The following is a 26887-nucleotide window of genomic DNA, read 5'->3' on the forward strand; positions in this document are numbered from 1 at the left end:
TTAAATGCTTCTGTACCTTCAATGTTTGCTGTTCCTGGTTTGCAAATATAAATGGTGCTCTAGACATTCCTTTCAAGAAATATTCAGTATCACATGGAAAATTTACATTTTCTATAATTAAATCAGTCTAAATCATTGCTTAGATTATGCTTCATGATGCAGCTTATAAATAAGAATGTACAATAACTAATTGGCTTTTTTTACCCTAGCAGAACATCCTGGCTCGAGTACAGGTCTCTGAGATGCAGGTCTTGTGTTCGGCTAAGTCACTGACTTACTGTATCGTGTTAGGAAAATTGCTTAAGCTGACTCTATTCTATTTTCTTATAAATTTGAGACAGTAAAATTTGTAACTGATGACCCATGATCAAGGATGTTGATGAAACAGGCATGACAAGCAATGGCCTTATCTACATGTGTATTTGAAGGTCTTATAACTGCCACGCTATATCCATAATAAATAAAAATTTGGTTTAATAAGTTTGTAATGACATTAATAACAGCTGCCATGTAGCCAGCATGAATTAGGTACCAGGCATTTATGCTAAATGCTTTAGCAACATCGTCTGGTTTACCCTTTTAAGAAGACACTGTTGCTACCAACTCACATTCAGTTCAGGAAATTGGGGCTTTTGGAGATAATTCCCCATGAGTAACAAATACCAGGCAGCGGAGGCCTCTCGGGAGACAGGGAGAGTACTGACTCCCTTAGAATTTCTGTGCATGCTGACTGGGCCACATATGCTAGTGGCTATTTACTTCTCTCCCCAGTACCTAATAAGGTAATATTTTCCTTTTTATTTCTCTAGTTCCTTATATAAAGAATTCTTAATTTCCCTTCGTCTTTTGTCATTTGACTTTCATTTCCTGTTTTGGGTTTTCTGCTTCTAACACCGTGAGCCTCCAGTGCTGCCTGGCCTCATTCCTCTTCTTGGTGCACTTGACCTAAGTTCCAGTTTGGGTGCCTTTTCCTTCGTGTTTCAGTTCCTCACACAGTCTGTGTTAAGCAAGTGAAGTTACCTTTTATGGTTTCCATCTTCTTTTTTTCACTGAAGGTTTTCTGGTTTTCCTACATTCTTTGGCTATGCCTACCGTGTCTTACAGGGGTTTCCTTGGGAGCCCTCTAAACTTCAAAAAGAGTTTTCTGATTTATATGCTGCAATGTTTTAAAATATTTTATTGAGAAGGACTATAAATGCCTATAGGTTTTGTTTTTGTCTGGTTTTGTTTTTATACAGAAAGGATAAACAGTGACAGAAAAAAGGATGGCAGGATTTGAATGCCATTCACTGAGGTGCAGAGAGAGAGAGAGAGAGAGAGAGAGAGAGAGAGAGAGAGAACTTGATGGCCTCCACTTATGGTCTTCTGGTTTGGAAATTCTGGATTATTTGTATAATTTCAATACCTAGAATAATAGAACTCAGAAAGAGAAATTATCAACACAACATCAGATATTTTGTGAGGTAAATTTTGTTTTGTTTTGTTTGTAAATGAGGACAGTATTCTCTCCAGTGTGCTTTCGATTCTTACTATTGGGAGTCCACATTCTGAATGGTTTGGCGACCTGACCATGACAGCACAGTATATGGAAACAAATTGGGAGTAGGAGAGACCTTCGTCTCATCCTGGATTTACTAGTAACTAGATGTGTAACCTTAGGCGAGTTGTCTATCTCCTCTGAGTCTACTTCTTTACTAGTACAAGGAGATGAAAGGATCAGGTGACCTACCACTAAGGTCTTTTCCTACTTTACTATTCTCGGTACAAGGCATTTGTTCCCTTTTCTGTAAAAAGGTAGACAATTACTGAAAGAAGGTTTTCTGGGGTAAGGAAAACCATCAATGACTCCAGCTTTTCCACAGTTAGATCTTGGTAAATAATACTTTCTTCCTTTATTTTTTACATTTGTTTATTTTGAGATGGGGAGGGGTAAGAAGAGAGGGAGGGAGGGAGAGAGAGGAAGGGAGGGAGGGAGGGAGAGAGGGAGAGAGGGAGGGAGGGAGGGAGAGAGGGAGAGAGGGAGGGAGAGGGAGAGAGAGAGAGAGAGAGAGAGAGAGAGAGAGAGAGAGAGAGAGAATCCCAAGCAGGCTCTGCACTGTCAGCACAGAGCCTGACATGGGCCTTGAACTCATGAACCGTGAGATCATGGCCTGAGTTGAAATCAAGAGTCAGACACTTAACCCATTGAGCCACCAGACACCCCTAAATAATACTTTCAAGTTTTCCACATATATGTGTACCACCCATTTTCTAGAGAATGTAAAATCTATTATAATATCCCCTTATGATTGTGATCGTATGTGAAGCAAATACCTTGTTTAGAAATTATCTGAAGTAGAAAGCAATGCATTTTTGGCTTGGGATTGTTTTTGGTTTTTCTCACTAAATAGCAGTTTTACAGCTTAACCTGAAATATGCCAAAAGTCTGCCTGCCTTTGAAAGCACATACAACTCAAAAATAGCTTTTGTGGCCTAACAGATTAAATAGACATAAAGCGAAACATTCAGAAGAAACTAAGGGCCCTAGGAAAATTTCTCTGACTCCAGCATTTAGAAAGCTAGTATTGTTTTCTAGAAGATATAACTGCGGAAGAAGACCTGAGAGCCTGTATTTCTAGAACACGGAGGCTTCTCGGGATTTTAAAATTGGGAAGGGTCTTGATGATCACGTCTTTACCTTCTACTCAGCATAGGCATGCCTCTCAACATTCTTGCCATTTGGTCAACCACCCTCAGCTTTGACATATCCTGTAACACACAGCTTATTACCTCATACTACAGATCACTCCCCTGAAAGACAGCCTTACTCACTGACAAGTTCTTCTGTAAATAACCCTTGAGCTAGGTTTGATGGAAGCCACTCTTAGCTACGAATTGTAGCATACACGTATTCTTTGTTGTCGGCCTGCCTCCTCATACTCGTGGGGTCTAGAGTATAGGCAGGGGACCACATGCCAAATGTCTAAATATGTAAAAGTTATAAATCAAGCTAGCAAACTGTTGAGTAAAGAGAGTCTACACATCTACCTTGACAAAAACACCTTCATAACACCTGTTACGGACTGAATTGTGTCGTCTTCCCTCACATTCATACGTTGAGGCCCTAACCCCCAATGTGAGTATATTTGGAGACAGGACCTTTAAAGAATTAAAGTTAAATGAAGTCAAAAGGGTAGGGCCCTAACGTGAAAGGACTGGTGTTCTTCTAAGAGGAAGAGACACCAGAGATCGCTCTTTCCGCGGGTGCATAGAGGAAAGGCCACACGAGGACACAGGGAGAAGCTAGATGTATGCAAGTCAGGAAGAGAAGACTCACCAGAAAGCAAACAACCTTGTGGCACCTGGATCTTGGACTTCCGGCCTCCAGAACTGTGAGAAGATAAATGTCTGCTGTTTAAGCCACCCAGGCTGTGGCAGGTTGCTATGGCAGCCCAAGCTGATTAATGCAACACCCAAACTGAACAACAGGTGAAAGTTGTGGTTTTTATATGAGCAAAACAGGGAAGACATCAAAATTTCCTTATTATCTGATAAGTCTGGATGTTCTGTTGATGAGCTGTATTGGATGAGTAATAAAATAAAGACATACATAATTCATAAATGCTATATAATTGCTTTCATTTTAGTCAAATCACTTGATATGTTGTTATAGTCAAGATTTTCACATAATTTGCATTCTATTGGACCTGAATTGTGTTAGTCACTGAAGCAGATGTTTAGGGTTATAGGCGGTTCCATGTCAGTGTTGAGCACCAGATTCTAAGACAGAGGTACTCATGTGCTCATTAGTACAGTGTGTGTGTGTGTGTGTGTGTGTGTGTGTGTGTGTGTGTGTGTGTATGTATTTGCAGGGCCCTCTGAAGCCCGGCATCCAGGGCAGAAGCCTCTCTTGCCTGGGACTATGGGTGGGATGCCATTTTATTTAAACCCAAACCTGTAAGCATCACAGAGCACGTTTTTCAGCCAACTCTATATTTGGACGAGTATCTTTGAGTTTTAGAGTTGTCTTAGGACATAAGTACCATGTAGAGTTTCAGACATTTTTCTTCTACTTTGCATTTTATTCAAATGCAAAACACACTTTCTACACCAAAGCAAGGAAGAATAAAGAAGTGAATAAATCTTACACTGTGCAACCACAACTAAATCCTGTGATTACATCGAACCGCACACACAAGTCTTTATCTCACCACACATCATCTATCCCTGAGCTGCATTTGCCAAAAAGCTGGAAGTTAGATTCCAACAGCAGAAGAGAGACAATTAGGATCTCCCCTCTAACCCTCCAAACAAACAAACAAAAACAACCAAATAAAAACAAAACAAAACCCGAAAAATAAGCTTATGCGTTTGTCTGTACTTAGGCCAACTATATTTTCTTCTACTTTAATATCATTTTCTTCACATGAAGAAAACAATAAAAATAAGTTGTACAACTAACATTGATTCTCTTGACTCTTCAAAGTCTCTTATTTCCTTTCTCCTAAAGGGGACGGATATAAGAACTAGGTTCATACTTGCTCTTCATTACAAAAAAAAAAAAAAAAAAAAGTGCAAAAGGATATAAAATGAAAGTAAAAATATCTTTCTTTTACTCTATTTTTAACCCCTAGTAATGTTTACCAGAATTAACCACTGTTAACACTTTCTTGTGGAATTTTGCTGAATTTTTCGAGGCATGTACAGGATCTAACTGTAAAAAAATTAATGAGTGGTGGGGGGGGTGTGCCAAGTGGCTTGGTTGGGCATCTGACTCTTGGTTTTGGCTGAGTTTGTGGGTTTGAGCCCCACGTAGGGCTCTGTGCTGGTGGGGCTAAGCCAGTTTGGGATTCTCTCTCTCCCCAGCCCTCCCTTGCTTACACATGTGTGCTCTCTCTTTCCAAGATAAATAAACAGAGGCGCCTGGGTGGCTCAGTCCATTCAGCATCTGACTTCAGCTCAGGTCATGATCTCACAGTTCGTGGGTTCAAGCCCCACATGGGGCTCTGTGCTGATAGCTCAGAGCCTAGAGCCTGCTTTGGATTCTGTGTCTCCCTCTCTCTGTCCCTTCCCCGTTCATGTTCTGACTCTCTCTGTCTCAAAAGTAAATAAAACATTAAAAATAATTTTTTAAAAAGTAAATAAATAAACATTGAAACAAAACCAAAAACAGCAACAAAACTTAATGGGATTATGCCATAAATGCTCATCTGTATTTTACCTTTTTTTTCAACATTACAATTAATCCTGAAGATATTTCCATTTTATCACACATAAAGAGCTTATCTCCTAAAGCTCTTTAAAAACTAAAAGAGGTAATTATCATTAACACCAGATCTAGGGTATATTAGGCTCTCAAAAAATGTTAGTTTCCTTCCTCTCTTTCATATAGAAAAGAATCACACGAATTGGTGATTTGATCATGGAGGATTCTATCGTGTAAATACAGATGTAGGTGTGGAAAGTCACAGAATTACAGAAATTAGAGCAACGGCTCTTACAGATGACTTGATTTACGTGGTAGACACTGTACCCAAACCAAGTCCTTGCTTTCAGCCAACATAACAGTGATGGAGAATAAGCTCTTTTGTTTGAAAGAGACTGGCTTGTTTTTCTCCTAAACATGCGATGATCCAAGGAAGCCGCCTAAAATGAGGTTAGGCAATCTATCACATGACCCAAAGTCACCCAGCTCAGACTCCCATCTGAAAAGTGGAAATTCTGAAAGACTCATGTTTACATCACAACGATGTAGTGAAGGCACAATACAGCAATGCAAAAAAAAGGCTAAGGCTTAAGTTTTGGCAATTCAAGTACTCTGTTACGTAAAAGTCATTTAAAGCACAGAATCATAGAAGTGGAAGGAATCTTAAAGGTCACTGAACCCCTTCATTTTCCACAAAAAGAAACAAACAGGGGCCCAGCGACCAGACTAGTTCTCCCAGATAGAGAGGCACCAGTAGTAAAATCCAGGTCTCCCAAGTCAGTGCTTGGGTTGGACTACAGGCCCCTCTTCCCATAGAATGTTTATTTCCAGTGGCCTGATATTTGCTCATCCTATGCCAAGTTCTAAAAATGATTTTATGTCTCTCTTTTCCCTCTACTAATTGAAATTGTAAATCTAATGCAAGGGGATCATGTGTCTTTACTTGAGGAAAATGTTTAGCGGACACCTGAACTATGTAAAGACACTTCCTTTATGAAAAGTGTGGGAAAGTTATGACTGTCCCTCAAATCGCTCTGATCCTAGGGTACAAAGATGGAAGAGAAGGTGGGTGTGGAAAGGCAGGCATCTCACTGAAACATTCATATTACACACACACACACACACACACACACACACACACACACACACACACACTAAGGACACCAAGCCCACCAAGCACATAGACAAAAGCAGACCATGCCCATTCGAGGGTATGAAACAGAGACTGCAGGAGAAGGAATAAGAGAGGCTTATTTGACTCATTCCAAAATACTAGTAGGATCTATGCTTTCAACAAAAAATTTAAATGTACATTATTGTTGACTATAGGTACAATATTACACAGCAGATCCCTATAGCTTATTCATCTTGCTTAACAAACCTTATGCTTGTTGGTTAGTAAATCCCCATTTCCCCTTCTCGCCAATCCCTGACAACCACCATTCCACTCTTTGATTCTATGAACTTGACAATTTTATATACATCATATTAGTGGAATCATGCAGTATTTGTATTTCTGTAACTGACTTATTTCACTTAGCATAATGTTCTCAAGATTCATCCATGTTATCACATATTGCAGAATTACCTTCTTTAAGCTGAATAGTATTCCCTTGTATGTATATACATTTTCTTTATCCATTCATCTGTTGATAGACAAGTTTTGGCTCTTTCTGTATCTGAGCTATTGTGAATAGTGTTTCAATGAACATAGGAGTGCTAATATTTCTTCCAGATCCTGATTTCAATTCTTTTGGATACTCAGAAGTGGGATTGCTGGGTCATATGGTACTTCTGGGAATTTTTTGAGGAACCTCCATAGTTTTCCAAAGCAACTGCACCATTTCACATTCCCACCAAAAGTCTGCAAAGGTTCCAATTTCTCCATAGTCTCATCAACACTTGTCTTTTGTTTTGTGATAATAGCCATTCTGAAAGGTGTGAGGTGATACCTCATTGTGAGTTTCATTTGTTGTTCTCTAATGATTAGTGACATTGAGCATTTTTTCACATACTTATTGGCTATTTTTATGTCTTCTTTGGAGAAATGTCTATTCCAGTCCTTAACATATTTTCTTATCAGATTATTAGGTTGTTGTTGGTTTGTTTTTATTATTGAGTTTTATGAGTTCCTCATATATTGTATTAGGATTCCCCAGAGAAACAGTACCAATAGTACATTTACATGTATATTTATACAAGGAGTAACTTATTATAGGAATTGGCGCACATGGTTATAGAGGCTAAGAAGTCCTACAACCTGCCGTCTGCAATCTGGAGAATGAGTGAAGCCGGTGGTATAATTTGGTATGAGTCCAAGTACCTGAGAACCAGGGGGGCTGATGGTAAGGACTAAAGGCTCAAAGGCCAAGAACCATGAGCTCTGATGTGCAAGGGCAGGAGAAAATAGATGTCACAGCTCAAGAAGAGAGAGGATTCACTATTCCTCCACATTTTTACTCTGTTCAGGCCCTCCATGGATTGGATGATGCCTGTCCACTTTGGTGAAGGTGGATCTTCTTCACTCAGTCTACTGATTCAAATACTGAGTTCTTCCAGAAACACCTTCACAAACACACCCAGAAATAATGTCTTGCCAGATATCTGGGCATCTGGCTGACATATAAATCAACCTTTTCATATATTCTGAAGATTAGCCTCTTATCAGATATGTGGTTTGCAAATATTTTCTCCCATTCCATAGGCTGTCTTTTCATTCTGTTGATTGTTTTCTTTGCTGTACAAACACTTTTAATTTCATGTAGTCCCACTTACTTATTTTTGTTTTTGATGTCAGTGCTTTTACTGTCAATCATTGCCAAGGCCAATGTGATGAAACTGTTTCCTTCTTTTTTCTTCTAGGTGTTTTACGGTTTGGGGTTTTATTTTTAAGTAATCCACTTTGAGTGGATTTTTGTGTATGGTGTAAGAAAAGGGTCCAATTTCATTCTTTTGCATATGGATACCCAGTTCTCCCAGCACCAGTTGTTAAAGACACTATCCTTTCCCTGCTGTGTATTCTTGGCACCCTTGTCAAAGACCGATTCTCTGTATATACATGGATTTCTTTCCATGCTGCTGGATTCAGCTTGCCAGTATTTTGTCTATATTCATTAGGAGTCTTGGCATGTAGTTTCCTTTTCTGGTGGTATCTTCATCTGGCTTTGGTATCAGGGTAATGCTGACTTCATAAAGTGAAGTATTCCTTAATCTTCAGGAAGATTTTTGGAAGAGTTTGAGGAATTCTTCTCAATTAATTCTTTAAACATTATAGACTTCATCAGTGAAACCATCTCATCCCGGGCTTTTGTTAGGAGGTTTTAGATTACTGATTCAATCCCCATACTAGTTATAAGTCTGTTCAGACTGTCCACTTCTTCAAACTACATTTTTAAAAAAAATTTATTCATTTATTTTGGGAGAAAGAGAGCATGCACACAAGAGGGGCAGAAAGAGAGGGAGAGAGAGAGAATCCAAAGCAGGCTCCACACTGCCAGCGCAGAGCCCAATGTGGGGCTCGAACCCACGAACTGTGAGATCATGACCTGAGCCAAAACCAAGTTGGACACTTAACCAACTGAGCCACCCAGGTGCCCCCAAACTACATTCTTCATGATGTAGTTTGATAGGCTGTCTGTTTCTATGAATTCATGCATGTGTTCTAGGTTACCCAGTTTTTTGGTATATAATTGTTCATAGTAGTCTCTTATGATCCTTTTTATTTCGATGGCATCAGTTGTAATGTCCTTTCTTTCATTTCTGATTTTGTGTGAGTATTCCTCTTTTTCCTTAATCTGATTCATCAATTTTGTTTATCTTTTCAAACAACCAACTCTTAGTTTCATGGATCTTGTTCTTATCTTCTACTTTCTAAGGTTTGTGCTTCTGCTCAAATCTTTGATATTTCCTTCTTTATGCTAACTTTGGGCTTAGTCTGTTCTTCTTTTTCTAGCTCCCTGAAGTGTGAGGTTAGATTGCTTATTTGATATCTTTCTTCTTTTTTAATTTTGTCACTATCAACTCCCCTTTTAGTGCTTTTGCCGGACCCTGTAAGTTTTGGTATGTTGTGTTTTCATTTTGTTTGTTCTAAGGTATTCCTAATTTCCTTCTTGATTTCTTCCTTGGCCCAGCAGTTATTCAAGACTGTGTTGTTCAATTTGTACATATTCATGAATTTTCTTCCAATTTCCTTCTGCTATTGACTTCCAGTTTCATTCCATTATGGTCAGAAAAGATACTTGATATGATTTTAATCTTCTTCATTTGCTAAGACTTGTTTTGTGACCTAATGTGTGATCTACATTGAAGAAGAATCTGCATGCACATGAGCAGGTGTATGCTGCTTTGGGTGCAATATTCTGTATATGTCTGTTAGGTCCATTTGGTCAGTAGTGTTGTTTAAGTCCTCTGTTTCCTTATTGACTTTCTATCTGGATGGTCTATCCATTATTGAAAGTTGGATATCAAAGAATCCTATTTTACTGTATTGTGATTTATTTCTCCCTTCACTTCTGTCAATGTTTGTTTTATATATTTATGTGCTCTGATATTGGGCACATATATAACTGTTCTTTCTAGTGCTTGATCCTTCAATCATTAATGATGTCCTTCGTCTCACGACATTTTTAAAATTTAAAGTCTATTTTTTCTAACATATGTATAGCTACCCCTTCACTTTTATCATTTACATGGAATATCTTTTTCTTCTCTCTACTTTCAGCCTATGTGTGTCCTTAAATCTGAAGTGAGTTTCTTGTAGACCCAACAGTATACTCTTTTTTTTTTTAAATCCATTCAGCCACTCTATGCCTTTTGACGGGGAATTCAATCCATCTGCATTTAATCATTGATAGGGAAGACTTTATTATTGCCTTTTGTTAGTTGTTTTCTATTACTCTTTTACTTCTTTTGTCTATTTTTCCTCTGTTTTCCTTTGTAGGTGGCAATACATATTGCATTGGTATGCCTTAATTCTTTTTTCTTTTTCTTTTGTGTAACTGCTATAGGAATTGTGTGTGTGTGTGTGTGTGTGTGTGTGTGTGTGTGTGTGTGTGTGTCAACCTTGGAGCGTACATAAACTATTTTATAGTTATAAGTCTATTCCTTTAAGATTTTATTTTTAAGTAATCTCTATACCTAATGTGAGGCTCAAACTTGTGACCTCAAGATCAAGAATTGCATGCTCTTCCAACTGAGCCAGCCAGGTACCCCCGTAACAGTCTGTTTTAAGCTGATAAACTTAAGTTTGGTTATGTATAAAAACTCTATACTTCAACTTCCCCTCAACACTTTATGTTATTATTGTCACAATTTACATGCATTCATATTGTATACCTTTTAACATATTTTTTAGTTATATTTATTTTTAATACTTTTCTCTTTTAGCTTTTATACTAGAATTAAAATTGACTTACCCACTATTACGGTAATACAGTATCCTGTATTTGTCTATGTATTTACCTTTACCACAGTTTCATGTTTTCTTATGCTATTATGTTTTTATTTAGCACCCTTTCATTTCAACATGAAGAATTCTCCTTAGCATGTCTTGTAAGGCAGGTCTAATGGTGATGAACTCTGAGCTTTCATCTGTTTGGGGAAGTCTATTTCTCCATCTTTTATGATGGATAATTTTGCTGAGTACAGTATTCTTGGTTGGATTTTTTTTTTTTCCTTGCAGCACTTTGAATATGTCATTCCACTTCCTTCAGGTCTGCAGGTTGCTGTTGAAAACTTCACTGATAGTCTTATGGGGGGTTCTCTTGTACACACCAAGCTGCTTTTATCTTGTTGCTTTCAAAATTCTTTGTCTTTGACCTTTGACAATTTGATTGTGTCTCAGTGTGGATTTCTTTGTGGTCACCTTAGTTAGTGTGTTGGGGGCTTCTTGGATCTGGATGTTCATTTCCTCCCCCAGTTTGTTCAGACATTATTTCTTTGAATAAGCTTTCTGGTCCTTTCTCCCTCTCTTCCCCTCTGGGACTTTCATTATACATATATTACTCTGTTTGATGATGCCTCATAAATCCCTTAACTTTTCTTCACTCTCTTTCATTCTTTTTCATTTTGCTGTTTTGACTGAATTACTTCCAATGATTTGTTCTCGAGTTCACACACTCTTTCTTCTGCTTGATTTAGTCTGCTGTTAAACCCTTCTAGTGAATTTTTCAGTTCAGCAATTGTGTTCTTCAGCTCCATGATTTCTGTTTGGTACTTTTTAATATTTTCTACATCTTTGTTGAAATTCCCACTTTGTTCATGCACTTTTCTCTTGATCTCAGTAAGCATCTATGACAGTTATTTTGAACTCTCTGTCAGGTAAATCCTGTAATTCCATTTCATTAGGGTCAGTTTCTAGAAATTAATATTGCTTCCTTGTTTGGAACACCTTTGCCTGATTCTTCATTTTCCTTGTCTGTGTTGGTGTCTGTACATTGGACAAAACAGGCACCTGCACCCGTGTGCATGGACTGACCTCATACAAGAGAAGACTCCCACTGTCAGCCCTGCCAAAGGTTTGGGGGACTCTATCAGCTCTTTCTCTCTACAGGGAGAAGTAGGAAGCATGGGTTCCGTCTGCTCACTCTGTGCTAAGCCAGGGGTGGCGACACAGTTGCATCTATCAGTCCAAACCGCAGTCTCCTTTCTCCCTGAGGTGGCTAGACAGCACCAGACCCATCAGGGCTCCAAGACTGACATCTGTTCACTCCATGCTTAGAAGGAAGGAAGATCCATAACATCTATGAGCCCAAGCTGCTGTTCCCATTCTCTCTCAGGTGGCTAGATTCTACCAGCCCATTAGAGTTCTAAGACTTAAAAGATAGAAACCAGTCCTCTGTGAGCCCCCTGGGAAATGCTGGGGTGCTGAATGCACAAACCAATCTCTCCATCTGCAGGAGAAACGGGGAATTAGGGGTTCTCTTCCTGATTATATAGCACTGTGCTGGGAACAGGGACTCTGGGAAAAGGGATCCTGAATCTCCCTACTGGCTTTGCTGAGTCTGATTTCATATTCACTTAGGGTGCAAGAGCCTTTCAATTAGTTTCTGGATTTTACATAATGTGAATTTGTTCATGAATTGTTGCTGAATTGGTGTGTTTGTGAGAGAAGCAGGATCCAGGGCTTCCTATTTTGCCATCTTGCTAACATCACTCCCGAAAATTCTTGTTGTACAGATTTTTCTAAAGTCAAAATGATTTGCCTAAATTTGGAAAAAAATTTTTGACAAACAAAAAAAACCCTCTTTGACATCTGTGGTATTTTCTCACTTACAAAACTGATTTCTAAATTTATGACGGTTTTATTTATACAAATACATCATTCAGTATTTCAGAGATCGTTGTTTATAAATCATATCAAGTTTGAGAAAAGTATTTTTCTCATTTTAAAAAGAGCCAAAAATTAACAACAGTCATAAAAAAATAAAAGAAACAGTTAGGTATGTTTTTGTAGCAATGACAAATGTTGATTTGGGAAGAAATATTATTTCACTGAATCGTTACTACATGGTAATTTACTTCAGGTCAGAATAAAAATGTCACCATGGATTCTACTGAGCTACCACAGCATTTTCTAGTCTTCAATTTCAAGCATTTTAGACTCTCTTAGAGACAACAGAAATTCTACCATAGTAATAACTGACCTGTAAGTGGCAGGAGTGTAGTTTATTATTTTGAAATATAATAAACTTCCCAGAGAAGAGCAGATAATAATACTGCACAAATAGACGTCAGCTTTTAAGGTTTCAAGTTTTAGGATATCAGAGAGATTTAGTCATTTTTGTGTAAATAAACATATTCTGCTAGACACAAAAGAGATTAATAGCAAAAAATGTTTATCTTCCTAAAGGTTAGTTCAAAAGCTATTTTAAAAATATACTTATAATGCTTGTTCAATAACCAGTGAACTATAGGTTAAATAATGGCAAACACTCAATGATTTATAAAAATTATACTTGATTTTCCATGAATAATTATTATTCATGGAAAATATATCAGATGAAAGCATAGGGGCTGAATTTTTCAAAACCGGTGACTGTACAGGTGGCACAGCAAATTCTCATTAGTGGTTAGGGGAATATGTGACACAACTGAAAATTCTAGTTAGTTGTCCAAACTTTATAGATTCTAACTAAATACCATCTTAATTATTAATATAAGCTTGGTTATAGGAAATAAGTGCTTATGAAAGACTGCTTGAGGGACACGGTATCCCGAATGCTACCTGTTGAAGGAACAGGGCAATCAGAAAGTTTTCTGTCTAGACTATATTCAGAGCTAGATTAATGGAAGAGCCAGAAAATCCAGCCTAAAGGTACTAAAACATTATTGGAAATGTAATGCATTAGAGAAAAACTGCATTCATCAAAATTCTCTCAGAAATTAAGTAAGGACCCCTGGGTGGCTCAGTTGGTTAAGCATCTGACCTTGATTTTGGCTCAGGTCATGATCTCAGGGTGCGTGGGTTCGAGCCCCACATCAGGCTGTGTGCTGTGTGGAGCATGTTTGGGATTATCTCTCTCACCCTCTCTGTCACAAAATAATAAAAATAAACTAAAAAAAAAAAAAAGAAATTAAGACAGGAAAGCATACTCTGATGAGCCATTTGGGGTAGGGCACAAGACCCCAAATGAACATGCCACAAAACTGCCTTTTAATGAGGACAAGTGCAGTTAGAAGAACTTGTTTTGGGGATGCCTAGGTGGCTCAGTCAAGGTTAAGCATCTGACTTCGGCTCAAGTCATGATCTCGTAGTTTGTGGGTTTGAGCCCCATGCTGGGCTCTGTGCTGAGAGCTCAGAGCCTGGAGCCTGCTTCAGACTGTGTCTCCCTCTCTCTCTGCTCCTCCTCCACTCAGGCTCTGTCTCTCTCTCAAAAATAAATAAGCATTAAAAAAGTTTTTTAAACAAAGATAACTTGTTTTGCTTCAACGGGGCTAGTGTGGGGAAAGAGCTAAATTGTTTAGGATAACAGACTAACCTACCAACCTCCTTCTAGCCTCCCATGAAGTTTAATGGGATGTCAATTAATCATATCCACGGGGGGCCTAGGTGGCTCAGTCAGTTGACCATCGGACTCTTGATTTCGGCTGTCATGATCCCAGGGTCATGGGATAGGGTCCCACACTGGGCTCTGCACTGAGCACGGAGTGTCTTTAAGACTCTCTCTCTCCCTCACTCTGCCCCTCCCTCTCTCTCTAAAATAAAAATAAATAAATAATAAATAATAACATCCTGACCAATCACAAGCCCTTGGTCTACCTTGGAGAGCACTATTTAGTCCTTACAGAATTGCCTTTACTTACTAATGCTTTGGGGCCATAAGGTACACTGTAAGAAACAGTCACATGAAACACATGTGGGGATACAATTAAGAGAAAAGGATCCTTTTTATAAGATCCACAATAGGTCTTTCAGGAAACAACCACTTTGTTTTTACCGTAAGGACATTAGGCAACTTGCAAGTGGGTATATTTTCCCTTTTGCTTTGGATGCTAGGAGACTTAAGGGCCAGATTTGTTATCCCGTTCTTGAAACTGCACAGGTTCAGAGTATGTGTTCTTCTTCCTCTTACTTCTTAGCTCCTAATTTCTTAACTAATTTTTTCTTTCACCTGTACTCCTTCAATTCTTTATTTCAATCTTCCATATTAGGAATATTTCAGAAAGTTACCTTTATTCCTTTGCGACACTAGTTGGAATCCCTGGTTCCAGCATCTCACGCCTTCCTCTTGGTTTCTTCCCTCATTTTGACAGAGCACCCCCTCAGCTTCCTGAGACAAAGGCAAATCAGAAGGTTTTTTTTTTTTTTTTGAGATCTTGCTTATTTGAAATCGTCCTTATTCTACCCTCACCCTTGACACTTTGAGCACAGAAAAGTCTTTTTTTTTTTTTTTTTTTTCTGTGCTCTTTGGGGATAAAAAAAAGTAGTATTCTGTTTCATAATGTTCATAATGTAGCTGCTCTAATACCATTGCATTGATCAAATTATTTAACAACTTTAGGAAATCAGAGCAAATAACTGAACCACTGTTTTCTGAACATTAACATATAACATATACAAATTAACACCGCATAAGAGGAAACTTTGGGGTTCTCACTGTATTTTTTTCAAAATATTTAGATAGCTATTTTTTCCGTTGCTTATATAACTTCCTTACTCCTTTCTCTTTTTTAGTACAGATGCCACGAACCAAGCTAGCTTATATGGGATAATATTACTAACTCTGTTTTTGGTGCCATGCTCTGTTTGTTCTTTCATTCATCATTATTTCAGTCGGTATCTCTCCCCTTGTCAATTTCCCCATCTTGTTTCCTTTCTCTTCACCATTGCCACTCTTATTTCTTTTCTCTGAGAAAAATCCACCAAATCAAAATGTGTAATTAACGGAAACACAAGTCGGGAGAGTAATTATTCCTCTTGAGCCCACAGGTCAGATCCAACCACCTACATCTTCGTTCTAAAACCGAATTCTCTCCTCTGTCTTAGATAGCAGTGTTCTGGGATTTAAAATACGTTCTTTAAGATTTCAACTCAAAAGAATTGGGCTATGAGCAAGACACTGCCAAGTGCTTTAATCTGAAATCCTCCTGATAGCAGCTCTGATAGGACATGCATTTTACTTTTTTTACTGTGATCTTATGGGTAGGCAAACGGATGCTCATAGAAATTTATTTGCCTGAAGTTTTACAGCTAAATAAATGATAAGGTCGGTATTCAAATGTAGGTCCACATGAAAAGATGCCCAGCATCACTAAGAATCAGGGAAATTCAAATCAAAACCACAATGAGACACCACCTTATGCCTGTCAGAATAGCTAATATCAAAAGGACAAGAAATAACAAGTGTTGGCAAGGATGTGGAGAAAAGGGAACCCTCATGCACTACTGGTGAGAATGTAAATTGTTTCAACCACTATGGAAAACAGTATGAAGATTCCTCAAAAAAATAAAAACAGAAATACCATAAAATTCAGTAATTCTACTAGATATTTACCCAAAGAAAATGAAACTACTAAGTTGAAAAGATATGTGCATCCCTATGTTTATTACAGCATTATTTATAATAGCCAAGTTATGGAAGCAACCTAAATTCTTACTGATAGATGAATGGATAAAGAAGATGTTGTATGTATACATACGCACACACATGTGCACACACACACACAGAAATATTACTCAGGTATAAAAAAGAATGAGATCTTGACAACTGCGATAACATAGACAGAACTAGAGGGTATTATGCTAAATGAAATAAGACAGAGAAAGACAAATACCGTATGATTGCACTTGTATGTGGTATCTAAAAATCAAAATAAATGAACAAGCAAGCAGGCAGAAAAACAAACAAAAAAATCCTAGAAACAGACTCCTACATACAGAGAAAAAAACAGGTGGTTGCCAGAGCGGCGGGTGTTGAGGAGGGGGAAAGCAAAATAAATGAAGGAAATTAAGAGATAAACATTTCCAGTTATAAAATAAGTAAGTCAAGGGGATGAAAAGTACAGCATAGGGAATGCAGTCAATAACGTTGTTATAACGTTATGTGGTGACAGATGGTAACTACAGTTATGGTGGTGAGCATAGGATAGTGTATAGAATTGTTAACTCACTAGTGAGTTGCAGAGATGAAACTAATGTAACATTGGATGTCAACTATACTTCAATTAAAAATAGGATGAAAGAGGGGCACCTGGGTGGCTCAGTCGGTTGAGTGTCCCACTTCGGCTCAGGTCATGATCTCATGGTTCATGGGTTTGAGCCCCGCGTCGGGTTTTGTGTTAACAGCTCAGAGCCTGGAGCCTGCCTCATATTCTGGGTCTCTCTCTCTCTCTCTCTCTCTGATCCTCCCCCACTCATGCTGTCTCTGTCTCTCAAAAATAAATAAACATTAAAAAATTAAAAAGGGGCGCCTGGGTGGCTTAGTCGGTTAAGCATCTGACTTTGGCTCAGGTCATGATCTCACAGTTCGTGGGTTCGAGCCCCCTGTCAGGCTCTCTGCTGACAGCTAGGAGCCTGGACCCTGCTTTGGATTCTGTCTCCCTCTCTCTCTGCCCCTCCCCCGCTCACAATCTCTCTCTCTCTCTCTCTCTCTCTCTCTCTCAAAACTAAGTAAACATAAAAAAATTCTTTAAAAAAATTTAAAAAAAGGATGAAAGAAATTTAGATCCAACTCTAAAACCTAGGTTTTTAACTGACTTTTAAGTTTTAACCTAGCATTACCAATACTCTCAATGTTTATTTGAGAAAATCCAAGTCATTCTCCAATCCCTTCTCTGCTCAGCTTGAAACAACTTAAAAGTTCTTTCATTCAACAATATTAGGCTTCTTCTGTATGGAAGAGATGGTAATAAACAATGAAGTCCTTGCCCTTAACTTACTTATTTCAGAAGGGCAGGAAGAGTATTCTATTTTTAATATTCACTGAAAAGAGGAAAATACAAGCTAGCAAAAGAAAATGCTTTAAGGACTTAGTTATACCAAGATATTTGAGATGGACATACGGCGAAGAAAGGTAAACATACATCATGAAGATGGAAAAAAACAATAAAATCAGAGGCGCCTGGGTGGCTCAGTCTGTTGAGCATCCAACTTCAGCTCAGGTCATGATCTCACAGTTCATGGGTTTGAGCCCTGTATTGGGCTCTGTGCTGACATCTCAGAGCCTAGAGCCTGGAGCCTGCTTCGGATTCTGTGTCTCCCTCTCTCTCTGCCCCTCCGCTGCTCACACTCTGTCTCTCTCTCTCTCAAAAATAAATAAACATTTAAAAAAAATTTTAAATCAATCTTTCACTTCGTTTTAACACTTCTACCCAATAACTTTTGAGTAATATATTAAAAAACTGAGGTTTGTTTCAATTACATTTGCTTTCCCACTAAAGTTATAATCTAGTTTACAACAACAATGGTCCAAGGCTAGCGTATCAGGCATGTTTTTAAATGTCTTATTTCATTAATTTTATTTAAAATTTCATTGTCAGGATAAGAGATTAACTAAAAGGGGCACAAGTGAACTTTCTGGGGTGGTAGAAATGTTCTCTCTTGATTGTGGAAATACTTATATAGCTGTGTGTGTCAGAATTCATAGAATTTTACACCTAAAAGAATGAATTTTACTGCATGTAAATTACCTCAGCAAACCTGATTTTAAAAAAACAAGCATGGGGCGCCTGGGTGGTGCAGTCGGTTAAGCGTCCGACTTCAGCCAGGTCACGATCTCGCGGTCCGTGAGTTCGAGCCCCGCGTCAGGCTCTGGGCTGATGGCTCGGAGCTTGGAGCCTGTTTCCGATGCTGTATCTCCCTCTCTCTCTGCCCCTCCCCCGTTCATGCTCTGTTTCTCTCTGTCCCAAAAATAAAATAAAAAACGTTGAAAAAAAAATTAAAAAAAAAAAAAACAAGCATGAAACCTTAACTACCCAGCTAAAAATAAAACAAAATTTAAAATATAGTTTACAATTTAGGTATAAAACAAATCTTATTTACAGGAGTGAAGCCAATCTAGTAATTTTTTGTATTTATTTATAACACTAATAATCTAATTGGATATTAATCAATATGATAATATCAACATTTAAAATAGGATATAAGAAAAATGTTGTGAGATTTTTTTTAAGGATTTGGATTGTGAAACCTTTATCATAACCATAATGTCACTAAGACAATATATATTTTTAAAATCTCAAAATAATCTAAGTCTGTTAAAAATTTCAATGATTTAAACTTCCAGAATATCACCGTAAATGATGCTTACTGAATATGTTGGAAATTCTACATCTAATAGATTCTTTGTTAAGCACAAAGAATCACCAGCTAGCTTTATTACTTGATAGATTCTACTGTGTCCTAAAACTAATTGTAGCTCAGCTTCTAAAAAAATGCAAAGGCAAAGACAGGATTGTTTTCAACAAACCTGGGTTTAGAAAGACAACAACAACACTATTAAAAACACAGGATGGGGTAATTAAGTGATGTCTCCTCTTTATTAAGGTTTCAATAGATGAAAATGCACCCAAGAAACCATTTACAAAAGACCCAGCCTCATAATTGTTTTACAGACCAAAGTCACTTGCCTATCTTTGGAATGTAGCTTGTAAAAACAGTACCAAATTACAAATCAAACTTCTCAACTTAGATTTTTAGGATCCCTACTTTAATACTCTGTTTTTATTCTATCAGATAATCCAAGTCAGTTTAAATTAAGAGGACTAACGTAATTCCCAGCCCTGCAAACCCTGGAATAAACGTACTGTGTAACAGAAGTTTTTCATTTTGATTCAATACATATAATTGTGGCAGATGTCATTTATCAACCAAAAAATATGCACTTGATTTTTTTCTAATATGGAAGGCAAGTGTCTTTTAATTTGCGGCTGTAATAAAAATGCCCTTTATGTGAGTTGTGCTTGGTAAATTAACTTCTAGAAGAATGAAAAATATCTTCAGTGATAACTTAGTATCTGTAACATCTGTTAACAACTGTCCTCTCCCAATACAATCTCAACATTTTTGGTTTTATTTAAAAAAAAATTTTTTTTTTAACGTTTATTTATTTTTGAGACAGAGAGAGACAGAGCATGAATGGGGGAGGGGCAGAGAGAGAGGGAGACACAGAATCGGAAACAGGCTCCAGGCTCCGAGCCATCGGCCCAGAGCCCGACGCGGGGCTCGAACTCACAGACTGCGAGACCGTGACCCGGGTGAAGTCGGACGCTTAACCGACTGAGCCACCCAGGCGCCCCAACATTTTTGGTTTTAAAAGCTAGACAGCCTCAACCATATCTTTTGACTATCAATAAAATCTGATTTTGTCTATCTCTAGTGTTCTCTAATGTTTTTAACTTTAATAATATGTAACAAAAAAAAAACAAATAAAAATTCAAAGTATTACTTCGCTGGGAATGGCCACGTTCTGGATTTTAAAGGACAACTAATTTGCTAAGAACAAATGCTCTGAGGCTGTTCGTGAAAAAATGAAGAATGAAGTGGTTATTAGGACATCTATGATATCTATAGAAGGTGCCCTAGGATGTAACAGAATAGCGCCAACTAGGTAAAAAAAAAAAAAAAAAAAAAAATTAAGATGACAGTGACAATGATAGCAGGAATGAGTCAAGAGTAAGCAATAGCAAGTTTGGTCAGTAGAGAGAAGGGAAGGTCATGGGCTCACTGGCTTGGTGCCCTTCAAAGAGGACATGAAGGGAACTGAACAAGGAATCAGGTAGGATGTGCTTGTGTGGAGGGAATCAGTTCAAAGTGTTAAGTGAATACAAAATCAGAAAGCTTGGAATATAATTAGAAAGCTGGAATGGCCTTCTTGTATGTTGTATGTGCTATTGGGGAAGGGGATCCTGAGCTTGGTTACTGGCATTTAAACACCTGCCCTAATTAGGTGTGTTCATCACGTGTGAGTGGAATGAACTGTGACAGACATTCCTTCCAGATGAGGAAGGGAAGGCAGGCCCAGGGTTAAAGCTACTTTGTGAATCTTAGAGTAGGAGGAAGACATTGTGACTAACATTAAGAGCATGAGCTTTGGAAATCAAATAGATCTGGATGATGGTTAACAAATTTATTAAATTGGGCCACAGGGTGGTCAGATGTTTGGTCGAACATTATTCTGGGTGCTTCTGCGAGAGTGTTTTTGGATGAGATTAATATTTACATTGGTAGACTAAGTAGTTGCCCTCCATAACATTGGTGGGCCTCATACAGTCAGTTGAAGGCCTGAGAAAAACAAAAAGGCTGACCCTCTCCCCAGTAAGAGGGAATTCTTCCTTCCTGAAGGCGTTGGAACATCAGCTTTTTCCTGCCTTTGACCTGGAATGGAACCATTATCACTGGCTCTGCTGGGTTTCCATCTTGCCAAGTCACCCTGCAGATCTTTGGACTTGCCAACCTTTGTACTCATGTGAGCCAGTTCTTTATAATAAATCTCTGAGATTACACACACACACACACACACACACACACACACACACACACACACACACAGATTAGCTGAAATAATTCCATAAAGCATCGAGCACAGGGCACATAGTGCTCAACAAATGGAAGTTATTTCTATTATTATGATTATGATTACGATTATTATTATAGAAAGCTCTATTTTGAGAAAAAAAATCCAGGTCAAACAGTGCCTAAAAATGGTGAGGAGGGTGGTGTGAAAAGAAGTAGGAATTGTCAAAACTGAATGTAGCCAATAGCAAAGTGTCCCTTGGTCTTTTCTTCTAGCTTTCTTTCTTCCGTTTTCATGAAAGTTACTTTCTGCCTTTCATCACACTTGTGTAACTCCTTGTGTGGGAAAATTTAGCTGAACCACTTTCTAAAACCCTAATTAAAACCTTGTTAAAAATCTTCCACATACACATTACTCTTTCTTGACTTAATTAAACAATGGATATTAAAATGTAGCCCTTCTGGGGAGCCTGGGTGGCTCAGCGGGTTAAGTGGCAGACTTCGGCCCAGATCATGATCTGTCAGGGTAGGCACGAAGTTATCATTGCACAGAAATAAATCTATTTCAATGTAAGACACTCCCATTTAGCAACCAGTCTTAACTATCCACAGAAGAAGAGAGATTCTGAAATTCCTAAATTTTTTTTTTTTAAATGAAGACTAGTCAACTCCCCTGTGACAAGGACCTAACTAATGTCAAGTGTGTGGACTGCATTATGGCCCGAGAGCAGGACAAAGTTCTACAATCCCCAATCTAAAGGTACACCCATCACTTAGATACCAACATAATTTAGGGTTTGTTTTATTTTCTTTGGCTCCTTTCTCATGGGTGATGGGAGTGGTGAGAGTGGGGGGGGGGGTTGAGTTAGGGTGGGCTTAGAAAAGAAGGAAACTGTGTTCCTACAGCAACTATATATGTTTGCAGCTCAATCCCCTCAACTATTAAAAAAAAAAAAAACAAAAAGCAAAAAACAAAACAACTCCCTTCGCAAAATGTGCAATCTCCTTTGGGAAACCCACATTTATTCAATGAAACAAAATACTCCGAAAATACGTTAACAGTGCTCTAGATGCCAAAGATACAAAGGCACCAGCCGTAGACCCAAGAGCTTAGTCTAGTGGGAGAAACAAACACTTAAGCAAACAATCACAATATAGCGAACAATAAGTAACAGATGTAGTAGTTCAAAGAGAGCAGGTACATCTTGGGGGCAGGGAAGACTTTACAGAAATGCGAACAGGCCGCCTACAGGATGCAGGTGGCCTGTTCCAAGGGTAAGTCTTTTTAAAAGCAAAAACTCAATTTCCGGACTGAAAATCTTAATTTCTGAATGTGAGAACTTTTATGTTAAGGTCCCTACACATTACATATACACAGAACAATAGCCTACACAAAGGGAAATTAGCTCAGTTTGAGAACGTGATTCATCATCATTCACACCTGCTCCCCTTAAGTCCCTCCCCAAACAGGCATTACATTGAGGAAAATGTTGTAGCAACTGTACAATATTAGGACAAAGAGTCTTCTACGGCTATATGAACAATACGAAACAGTAAGCCTACTTCTGGATGGATCTGTTAGATCCCACACTGTCCGCCCTTTTTCAGCTGTTTTAAGATGGACACGGAAGGGGAATAAAGCCCTCAACACTTGCAGTTTCCATACGTATATCTGAAAATCTCCACCTTTACACGTTTGGAGTTAGGGGTTTCTGTCATTCATTCAGGTCATCATCAACAAAGTTACCTTGATTCCACAATTTCTAAGACAAGAACATACGAAAAACTCAAGGTAACGGCCTTCGAAAACTTGAAATAATGAATTTTTAACGGCCCACCCGTTAGAAAACGTTCCATTTATCACATGACTTTCTCAGTTGGCCATTATATTTAACACTTCTGTAGTATCTGACACTCCATCTAACAAGGGCAAAAGCTTCATGAACATTGTTTTAGAGGCTGCCTACGGAGACAAACCCTGTGAAACCCGAGGATGCCACACCAACAACGGAATGCAGGTCACTGTGACGTGGCCCACCGCTCTGCAAAGTCAAAATCGCAGTTCACTTTACGCTGACAGAGCATCTTTCCACGACTTTTCCCTCCCCCCCACGAGAACGGGGGGAGTGTCGGTTTCCCAAGGTGTCTGGGGCTACTTTCTTTAAAACGAGGATTTAATGTTTCCTGAAGGTCACCTTGGTACGCCCCTGGCTCATGTCCCCCGGCTCCTCTGGACGGGAGCCTGCGGTTTTGGGGCATCAGCTCTGGCTCCTCATCCGGTTGACCTTCAGGCCCCTGTGGCTGGGCTGACCCTAGGACGGCCACAGCCCCTCACACCACGTAGGGCACAGTCCCTCCCACCGCCACGCCGAATTCGGTAGGGGGTGTCCCGGGAAGCACCCCCCCCCCCCAACAAGCGCTGATGGTGACGCCGGCCATACCCTGGGGGGCCCCCCCGAGTTCGTAAACGCTGAGCGATGGCCCCACGTGGCCACTGAGAACTGGGCCCCGACGGCTCGGGCCCCGCGCCTGTTCGGACCTCAGCCCACACCGCACCCTGGGAGAACTTTCCAGAACCCTGGACTCTCCGGGAAGTCCCGAGTCGCCGAACAGACGGAAACGGGGGCTCGTTCACTGAGCGCCTGCTCGGAGGCTGGGCGAGCGCGGGGCCGGGCTTGCACGCGGGAGACCCTCGGAGCGCTGCGCCGCGGGGGCGCCCGCGCTCCACCCTCCGGCCGCACCCTCGGCTTCCAGGAGGCCCTCCGGCGGGGCGAGCAGGGACGGAGAGAGCCGCCCCCCCAGCCCACCTACTCCCCTCGACCGCTTTTACCTCGCCCGACCCCACCGAAACCGCCGAGCTAAACTTAGAAACCGGCGCGGCGCGCGCTCACGTGCGCTCCGCCGCGGGCGGGGGGCGCGGCCCGGGTGAGTCACGGCCCCGCCCCCACTCGCCGAGGACGCGGTGACGTCAGCCGTTTCCCCGAAGGGTGACGTCAGCGCGCCTCGCGGAGGCCGCGAGGCTCCCGTAGAACGTTCACTGAGTTTCGATGCCTTAAAGGGACCAGGCGTCGGATCGTGAAAGATCTGGGGCGATGACTCCACTCACCCAACCGTGGGGTCAGAGCCCATCTTCTAGCCCTTTGCACTGAGAAGTGTTGGCTGTTGAGATGGTGATGAAAAAAAAGGAGTGCAACTGAGCCTCGTTAAAGCTGCTGGAAGCCCCAGAACCTCCTCCTGGAAGTCCTCCTTGATTAGTCAGAATCTGATCTTGACCCAAAGGTCGGGGAGTTTTCCATGGCCCTCGACTGCCAACCCCTTCACTTACAATCCCTCCTCATAGTCTTCTATGGCTGCTGGCAGAGAAAAGCTGTGGTTTGAGTGTTTATTTAATAATCCATCAGTTGGGCCAGGGTGGCCCATTTATCACTGTTTTCGACTGCGTCCAAACCTTTGTTGGTCACGTGGCCTGTAACATGTTATTTACCTCTGGGTGTGAAATTGGTGGACCGATCTCCAAACCGTCCTCCGACGCTACTGTTGCCGTGGAAGCTTCTGGGACAAGAACCCTGTACAGCACTTGGTCATTCAACACTATCACAGCCTCCCAGGGAGGTTTGCTATGCTGGGGTTTCCCATGTGGCAGGTATTTTCATTATCCTCCTTGGCCCCCTCCTTCAATCCTCATACCTCCTCTCCGAGGTAGGGGCTATTGTCCCCATTCTGACATTGAGGAGGAAGGAAGTGGAGGCAGGGCAAGAGTCAGTATGTTTCACAGCTGAAGAATGGCAAGCTGGAAACCACTCCCAGGTCGCTTGGATCCCCAAGTCCATGTTTTTGGTGATAAAGGTGAGGCGTGAAATGCGTCTTATTTTGTATGTTGAGTCCCCCAGAACCACTTTCCCTTCATAACGCAAGCCCAGCGCCTCTGAATGAGTAACCCGCTGCATGCCAGGAGATCCCCAGAGAAGGCCAGGCCCCAAGGCTAAGGCAGTGAGGAGGCACTCCCGCTCAGGTGCTCATCCTGCCCTTGCAGGACCCTGAGGGCGAGTGCCCCCTTGAGGGTTGCCCCCAAAGCACCTCACTCACCGCACTCTAGTCCCAGCCCTACCAGGCCTACCCTTGACTCTGAGTCCTCTCCTGAAACTAGACAGCCCATCCCGCTTAAAGCGTCCTCACCTGGCACGCCCAGTGCAGAAGAAATACCTCGTTTCTCCTCCCACGATCCCCTCCCTAGAAAGCAACAGAAAATTTCCTACGAGAACGAAACGTTGTGCCCAAAACAAATTAGAGACGGCAGCTTCTCAAAGTTTGGAGCAAAACGATGGTGCCTGTGTCCTGGAGATAGAGGCAAGTGGGTGAGCTGCTGTCACTGTTATCTCCTGACAATCACTGCCGGTCCTTGGTGAGTCCCTACTCACACCCACATCTTCAGAGTTCACGCGCCAGGTCTAGCAGAAGCACCTTCCTCCCTGCTGCTCACTCTCCGAGCTGACCCCTCTTCCCTGGCACCCAGTCTCCAGCCACCACAAAGCTCTTCTCTGTGTGTCCCCTGCTCCTGTCCTCTGTGTCATCCTGCTGGAGTCCCTGTCCACTGCTCTCTTTCTGTTTTGCCAGGTTTTCTGGAGCCTGTGACCAAACACCTTGTGTGTGCTTTCACCGCAGCCTCAGCAGGAGATGGAGGAAACCATGGGCAGCCTTAGCTAGAGGGGGGTAGGGGTTTATGGAGGCAGTGGCTTCTTCCTCTGTGGGGCTGGACACACAGACATGGAAGCTTAGAGCGGCAGGGGACCTTCAGGCCAACCAGTTCAGCCCTTGTTCTAGAACTAAGGGAACTACGGTCCAGGTGAGGTGACCTACTCGGGCTTGCATGGCCTGTCAGGTAGAGGGTCCTAGTCAGCTGACCTGTCTCTACCTACTGCTCTTCCCGTGGCTCACAGCTCTGTTACAAGTCTCCATTGGGACGATGGGTGTTAAGCTGCATGATAAACTGTGACATGTCCCATATGTGATGGAAGGGAATACAAATGAAGTAAATATAGAGATGAAATCGGGGAGAGAATTGGAGAACACAGTTCCTGAGGATCCCTGGCTATTCCCTCCTTCCTTTCCTTGTCTCCCTCATCCAACCTCAAGATAGACGAGGGGGGTTATTCCTCCTCAGACCTAGGCACCATTTCCCAATGGAATGACCTGATGAGTTGGATTGCCATTTTTAAACGTTTAGTAATCAGGTTCTTGTGTTTCATTTCAGGTTTTGATTTTTTATCTCCCAGCCTTCACTTCCCATCATTTTCCTATCCCATAAGCCCCATTAAAATGTCATTAGAAACCATAAATGTAACTGGCCACTAATGTGAAAGGATTGTCATCTCCAGCAAACAGCTCCAGCAAAGAAAGGAGCAGGAATCCTGGGTCTGTTCCCACCCGTGCTGGTGACTCACTGGATGACACACAGTAAAGTTTTCCTTTTGTTGGGGGCAAGATGTGGGACATTACACACGGCTGCTTCCCTGACAGGGTGGAAGGGGTCGGCGAGGAGCCATGCAGCCGGCTCCCAGCATCATGGAAGCTCAGTGGTCCCTGGGTGAATCCAGATCCATGGTAACTGCTTAGCAATGGCCCGCCGGGTCAGCCCAGAACTGTGTCGCACTTGAGCGCCTGCCTGTGATGGAGCCACTAAAATGGCTTGGGATGGATTATGGCACTTAGCCTTCATGACATCATTCTCACTGGTTAGGAATGCACTCTGG

The 26887-nt window shown here is 40.8% G+C and overlaps 1 long non-coding RNA gene across 10 annotated transcripts in view; it reads right to left on the reverse strand.

Annotated features, from left to right (window-relative positions):
* The window catches only part of LOC147572606 (uncharacterized), a 107553-nt gene extending 83459 nt beyond the window's left edge, over positions 1-24094 (reverse strand). For all 10 annotated transcript variants that reach the window (XR_015246286.1, XR_015246283.1, XR_015246285.1 and 7 more), the window contains exons 1-2: positions 23968-24094; positions 14856-14955 (exon numbers count right to left, since the gene is read on the reverse strand). This is a non-coding gene — a long non-coding RNA (uncharacterized LOC147572606). The remainder of the gene's footprint in view (positions 1-14855; positions 14956-23967) is intronic.
* Positions 24095-26887: the final 2793 nt, after the last annotated feature.

This window comes from Puma concolor, chromosome E4 (genome assembly GCF_028749965.1).
Source record: "Puma concolor isolate L17-30 chromosome E4, mPumCon1.1.hap2, whole genome shotgun sequence".
Lineage (NCBI taxonomy): Eukaryota > Metazoa > Chordata > Mammalia > Carnivora > Felidae > Puma > Puma concolor.